General features: G+C 34.2%; 1 long non-coding RNA gene across 1 annotated transcript; it reads right to left on the bottom strand.

Moving 5' to 3' along the window:
* Positions 1-1,677: 1,677 nt before the first annotated feature.
* Positions 1,678-3,129, bottom strand: LOC147286502 (uncharacterized). Its single transcript, XR_015122038.1, has 2 exons — positions 2,187-3,129; positions 1,678-1,985 (listed from the first exon to the last, which is right to left on the bottom strand). It is a non-coding gene; the product is annotated as an uncharacterized LOC147286502 (long non-coding RNA).
* Between the last annotated feature and the right edge of the window lie 4,185 nt (positions 3,130-7,314).

Here is a 7,314-nt window from a genome sequence, read left to right on the forward strand (position 1 = left end):
ATGAGTGATTTCATAAACAGAGTCTGCCTCTATTTTGGGAGCAACAACATCATAATCTAATTTTTTAATCATCCCTTGGATCCCATCGCCCTTAATGGTTAAAAAAAAAATTAACAACAATCAATAACAAATAAATGATGTTTGAGTAGTTTGTGTGTCTGCATGGTATATCATTTTATAAACAATCATTTATCATCCATGGAAGAAGCTTTTCACCAAATTTGTGCGACTATGTTTTATTATTTTGGATAAGTTGTTGATATCACCAAAAAATGCAATATTTTATAGAAATTAGTATAAATTTTCATCATTTAGATGGTATGTTATGGTCAGAAATATGCTTTTTTTCATTCAAATGCAGAAAATATGATCATAACAGTTATCCATTGTGTAGCTGCTTATAAACTTATTTTTAAACGTGTTACAAATAAATATCCAAAATGTTGAGATATCCAATGGTGGAAGGATGAATTTTGGAATTGATATGATGTATAAACACAGGAAGAACATGCAGATGCACCATGGATAAAGAAATATTTTCTCATGTTGTTTTGTTTTTTTCCTGCTTTGCATTGTGCAACTGGTTGTGTAGATGTGTACCGATGTAGATGTTTTGATCAGAAAGTTCATTTTTTGTTAAACCAATTATCTGTTATAGCTTCCCATCATGAAAAGTTGTATGCTCGTGGGGAGCTAGAGCTTGGGATATCAAACAATACCAATAAAGTTTATGGTGTGGCTCAATGCACCGGACACCTTGATGACAATAATTGTAAGAAATTCCTTGATGTAGCATTGCAGGAACTTCCAAAAGAAAGTCATGGAATGATAGGTGGGCGCACTACTACAATAATATAAATAGACAACGGTGAAAAACCGTTGTCTATTTACCCAAAATTCCGTCGTCTAGGCGAGTGACGACTATAGTATATTTAGACAACGGTTAAAAACTGTTGTCTGAGTGAATACATACAACACTTATAATTTAAAACTGTTGTCTAGTATCCATCAAAATGCATGATTTTCATCAAAAACGGTTGTCTCACAATAGAATACACAACGTTTATAGATATTAAATTATTGTAGTAACAAATGTCTAACAATAGTTATATACTATAAATGTTGTCCGATGTATTTTTAAACATCATTTTTTTATAAAAACCGTTGCATATTTAAGGTTAAATTTGGTATGAATGGTGTTAGTAGAGGCACTCAACAACAGTTTTGGCTAAAAAATGTTGTTAGTAAAGCATATACACATCTGTTAATAATCTAAAACCATTGTGTAATTCATAGCCCAACAATAGGTTTAACTAAAATATGTTGTTTGAAAAGAATATACACAATTGTTTATTATTTAAAACTGTTGTATAATTTATTTCCCAACAACAGGTTTAAGAAAAACATGTTGTTTTAATCACATATACACATCCGTTTTATAACATAAAACCGTTGTGTAATTTAATTATCCACAACTTGTTTTCCTCTAAAACCGTTGTCGAGATTTGACTAACACAATGATTATTCAACTAAAATCGTTGTCTAGGTTTGACTAACACAATATCTTTAAATTGACAAATGTTGTTTGTTTGATTCACATTTTAACATTCCTACTTGCATCCAATTGGAATTAAATCCCACTAAATCCCTGCTTGCATCCAATTAAATCCACAAATATGAACTCAAAAAGATCCATGAATTCATTAAATTGGAATTGGAATTTACAAAGTCATAGCAAACCCATTCACACATATATTGCCAATTAACACCCCAAAAAATTAATTGTAAAGTAGCTTGATATACATTGAAAAAAAGTACTTGTTACACAAAATATAAAGGCATGGCTTAAAAATTTGGAGACCAACTTTTGAACCTTTCTACATCCGCATTATTCCCATACTAGCTTCTTGCACTTTTTACAAGGCTTGTAAACAAACCCTTCCTCTTGTGCACAAGCATAGATATATAGTTGCAGACTTTCCACTCTGCAAGATAAGAAACAACAATATTCAACAAAAAAGAAAAAGAAAAAAAGATTTGTATTACTATTAAACTCAAGCAAAAGATGCAAACATAACAAAAGGGTATGCACACAAGATACATTAAAAATACAAATGAAACAAGTTTGCAAATGCACACAAGAAATTCAAAAACAATAACAAGGAGAGCCAATTGTAATTAATTACCTACAGCACAAATATAACAAGTGAATTTCCTGGAACTTTGAAGCTTTATGTCAATCTGGTTATCAATAAATTCAATATCTACCAAAAAATAAAGGCAGGCAGAGTTGAACCCTGCTGTAGGAAGGCAGAGTTGTTAGAGCCCATATAGCAGGAATCTTTAGGAACCTGCAGTGGAAGCAAATCAATGATACATCAAACAGATCTTAAGTTTCAAATTTGTGAATCAAATGTTGTTAGTAATGGAGAAATGGCTTCAAAGAAGATAAGCAATAACAAACCACAGGTCCACAACTTTAAGGTTTTCAGGGAATTATAATAAATTAACTATCATAGTAAAATCATGAATATGTATGGAAGAGACAATTAATTAATAGACTTGTTGTTCTCAGCATTTCAACATGGCACAAGTATAAACATAAGATGCATAAAGAAATATAAAGATAAAAACAACATAGATGAACAATTTTGTATTGTGTTTGTTGTAGTAGCTTTGAACAGTTTGCTGGTTGATAGTTGATTATTGTACATTTAGTGCACTGCCCATTCACTGATGCTGTACCTTTTTTTGGTGAATACTGAATACTGATGCTGTACTTTTCACTTTAAAGTTGTTCTGTTATTTTATTCCAAAAACTGTATTCCAAAACCCCAAATCATATCCACATCATCCACAGCATAGAACATGATTAAGTAAAACCAATGAAGAATAAAATTGTCATTCTCTTGTTTGTTCCTTCTTTTTTTTGCCAGGAATGGTTATTCTCTAGTTAAGACTACTCATCTTTCACTATTTTCCATAGAAGCCAATTATGAGAACATTAAAACATATCAAAAACTTATTGGCAGAGGACATTTTTCCATTTGATATAGACAATCATTTAGGGTCGTGGAATTGGTTAGGTGCAAATTAAAGAATCATGAGTTCTAGTCCTAGCAAGCCAGAGAGAAAACATCAATCAATCATATAACCAATTACAGTAGTTAATTGCAGGTACAGAGAAAAAAACAGTAGGAAAAGTATTGCTAAAATTGCAATAAGAAAAAAAGGAAGCAACTATTTCATGATCATATTTTACATAGAAGAAGAAAAAAATCACCAAAAGAGAAAACCTTCTGTGAAGAAAAGTCTATTTTTTATATGCCTCTAGAAATTACAAGACTACAAATTTTGTTAATGTAGTATTTTACCTGCTTCAAGTAGCATATGACTCCAACATTAACCAGTTCTCCAACATCACTTTCAGTACTTTGTGACAGCTTTTCTCCATCTATCCATGATGTAGTAAGAACCTTTCTTGAAGTATATTTCGGGTAGGTTTTTGGTACAACTACCTGAATAACATGAATCCATACTGACTATCACACATGTTCTCATGCATATACTACTACATATTAAACAAATTACAACTAGAGGGAGAACAGTTCTGTTTGGGCAATTGTATGATTGAATCAGAAAAATTTAACAAAAAGAAAAAGAGCCTATCACTAGTCCGATTAGTTATAATTTTTCAATGTTATGTTTGAAATATGGGGGCCTTGAAGAGAATAGATGCTGTATAAGCGAGGTGCTGAGGCACAATTATTTCAGTCAAATCGCATCCACAAACAATATCAGACATTTTGTCAAATTTTAAAGGATTCCAGTCTCCAACATTGTTGCTTCCTGGAATAGGGAAAGGTTGAAAGAAAAATTAAGTAAAACACCAACAAAGTAACAAAAAGATCAGCATCTTTCCAGCATCCATTCCTAGGTTAACCCACAAGCGAGCCCAACCCTGCCTCAACACCTCATCAGACCAAGCACAAATGCCTTTGAAGGCAACGCCCAATGCCATACCCTGCATTCAATATGATGCCTGACATTGGAGACTTTGAGCTGCTTGCCATCTAGACTATCAATTAATACTAAAAAGACCAGCGCTTGAATGGAGCTACTTAAAAATCCAACAAGCTTCATAATCATGTTAACATTTCAAAATAGAGGCTGCAAAAAATATACTGAGACAACAATTCCATCCATATAGGGAGAAAGTGTACTACTTTGTTAGTCAAGATGGTATGTGAAATATACACCTAGAGTTTGGTTTGAAATTAGAATAAAGATTTTATGTTGTGTGAGTGTGTGTAACTGCAACTTCTCTAGCTATTGCATAGTCTGGGTTGAACCTTCGACCATCTAACCTCCTGGTGATTATAATTTAAAAACAATGATTTAAAACCAAACTTGGTAGGAAAAAATCAACAAGAACTTCTCCAGATATAACAAAAGCGATGCTAGAACTCATCAGACTCACCTGTGGAAGGTCCTTCCTCATCATTTCAGCAAAGAGTATTCCATTTTCACCCTCATTAACATAATCAAGCTCTTCAAAAAAACGAGCTGCCCATTCATCAACTAATCCAACCACATCTATAGAGATCTGGAAAGATAAGGGAAGAGCGAGAGGAAGAGGAAGAGAGGGAAGGAGGTAAAATCACTTAGTGCCATGATATTCACCGCTTAGAAAGAAAGCTAGGTAATCTTAAGAATAAAATGAAAATCAAAAGCCCTAGAAAACGAAAATAAAAAACATCTAAAGAATAAAAGATCCAGAAACTCAAAAAAAGAAAAAGAACCTAACCTTGAAACAGTAAGAATGTCATAGAAAACCCCAAACCCTCTCAACGAAAACCCCAAATCGCGAGCAGATCGAGAGGGTTTGAGAATCGTGAGCATATCGAGAGGGTTTGAAAGGAAGAGAGAGAGCAGATCGAGGGAGAAAGAGAGCAAATCGAGGGAGAAAGAGAGAGAGTAGATCGAGAGCGACAGAAACTCGATTAGACGGAGGGCTGAGCGCGAAAGTGATAGAGAGAAGGTGAGATGCGCGCAGTAGTGAATGGTGTTGCAAAGTGAGGGAATAGAGGACGCGACGGTGTCTCGGTGGTGAGAAGGAAAGGATGCGACGAGAGAGAGGGCGGCGAGAAAGAGAGTGAGAACTGAGGGTGAGGGTCGAGCTTCAATAATAAGGAAATGAGAAGAAAGAGCAGATCGATGGGTGGCTTATCTCTCAGAGGGTCGGGCTTGTGAGGTCGTTGGAGGTCAGGTGGGTGCATTTGGAGCAGATGATGACTTATCTCTCATATCTCTTTTGGTTTTGATAATAAACATTGCTGGGTTTATGACCTAAGGGTGGGAAGAACGAACATTGAGAGGGAAAGTGAAAATATCGAAGGACGGCAACAAGTTCAATGCACAATAAATTTTTTTAATGAAATTAATGTAGACCGGTTTTTTCATTTTCTTTCGCTTACACAATGGTCGTAACTTAAAACCATTGTGTAGGCAAAACCAAAAAATTTACCCCTCTAAAAACCATTGGATTTTATGCATAAATACAACATTTTTTTAAAAACCGTTATCTGTTAAAACTACACAACTGTTTTAAAACAACCGTTGTCTAGGTAGTGTCGTCTATTAGCATTATTGTAGTAGTGGCGTGCTTATTATGGGAGTTGTTATCTCAGATTTGAAATTTACCGCTTTTTTAGAGAACCTCGGTTAAACAGGGGCAGGTGGAGCAACGGCCTTAAACCGATGCAAGTGGAGCACCCACATATGGCCCACCAAGTTAAAGGGCCCCCAATTCTTAACACATGAGCACATGTTTTCTTTCTTTAATACATTGTGTGTCTTTGGTTTTACCTAGAGTACCATGGGTCTGTTTATGTTACTTTTTCCTCCTTGCTCTTGAACCATAATGACAAGGGCCTACTGCAATTTTGTTTTCTTAATCCCATGTCTATTCAATTATTCAAGAGTTTTCATGTGTTATTGTGCTTCCACCATATATTATTTATTCATTAATATAATTTGTGTACAAAACCTTATCCCAAAATTAACTTGTTTGTAGTCCAAACGGGGTAATTGAGAATAGAAAATATATATATATATATATTATGTTTAAAGAACTAAACACAACGCTTTCCAGAATCTTTCCTTGTAAATGACTTACATATGTGTATACGTTACCATGGTTTTTTTTGTTTCTTTTTTAAAAAAATGCAAATATTATTTATTTATTAAAGTTTCACGACTCTAAAAAAATTTATGTTTTCGAAGGAATGGATTTTATGTTCATGATTTTTTTTTTCTTTTTTACATTGGTCCATTTTTCATTTTTCGCAAAGGGCCCCACAAATGTGAGTAATGGTCTTCTCGAACTAATAACTAAGACCATGCAATAAAGACTTTTCGAACTCTCATTGTCAATGTGGAGTAAATACTATATCAGTATAGTTCGTAAGCCTCCATTGCATATGCTATATATTTATTATAGGGATCTTCCATTAAGGAATCTCTTAAATAAGATGATTTCAGGGATCCCTTATGGGATCCACTACATGTTGTAGTTTAATAATTTGACCATCTATTTTTTAGGTTTTTGTTTAAAGATCATCCTTAAGAACATTCAGACAAATTAGAAATTATTAAGACATCTAATTGGGACGAAATAATAGATGAATACAGAGTCTATCTCCTCATATCATGCTCTTGGTGCTTGTTTCAAGCCATATAGAGCCTTTTTCAGCTTATACACCTTCATTTCTTCTCCTTTGATTACAAGCCTTCAGGTTGATCAACATAGATCTCTTCCTTCAAGGCTCCATTAAGAAATGCATATTTCACATCTAGTTGGTGTAGAAACCACCCCTTTTAGGCAACTATGGAGATTACACTTCCGATTGTATCAAGCATTCAAGCTTTGCCACTGGTGCAAATGTTTCTTTGTAGTCAATTCTGAGTTGTGGAGAATACATTTTTTGCAACCAGCCTTGCTTTGTTTCTTTGAATGGAACCATCTTGATTTAGCTTTGTCTTGTAGATCCTCTTCACTCCTATGACATCTTTGTCACTAGCTCTGTCCACAAGCTCCCATGTGTTGTTCTTCTTAATCACATTGATCTCTTTCACCATAGCTTTCTTCCAACTTTCATCTTTCACAACATCTTCAAAGGTTTCTGGTTCAATGAAACATAAATTAAACCTTGCATATGTGGACTGCCCATCAGAGTTAGTTGTTGTTGGGATCCTTCAACAAGCTCATACATCTTCATTTTCTGGATTCTCTACCCCTTCATATCAGTAGCA

This window comes from Dryas octopetala, chromosome 4 (assembly GCF_963921425.1).
Source record: "Dryas octopetala chromosome 4, drDryOcto1.1, whole genome shotgun sequence".
NCBI lineage: Eukaryota > Viridiplantae > Streptophyta > Magnoliopsida > Rosales > Rosaceae > Dryas > Dryas octopetala.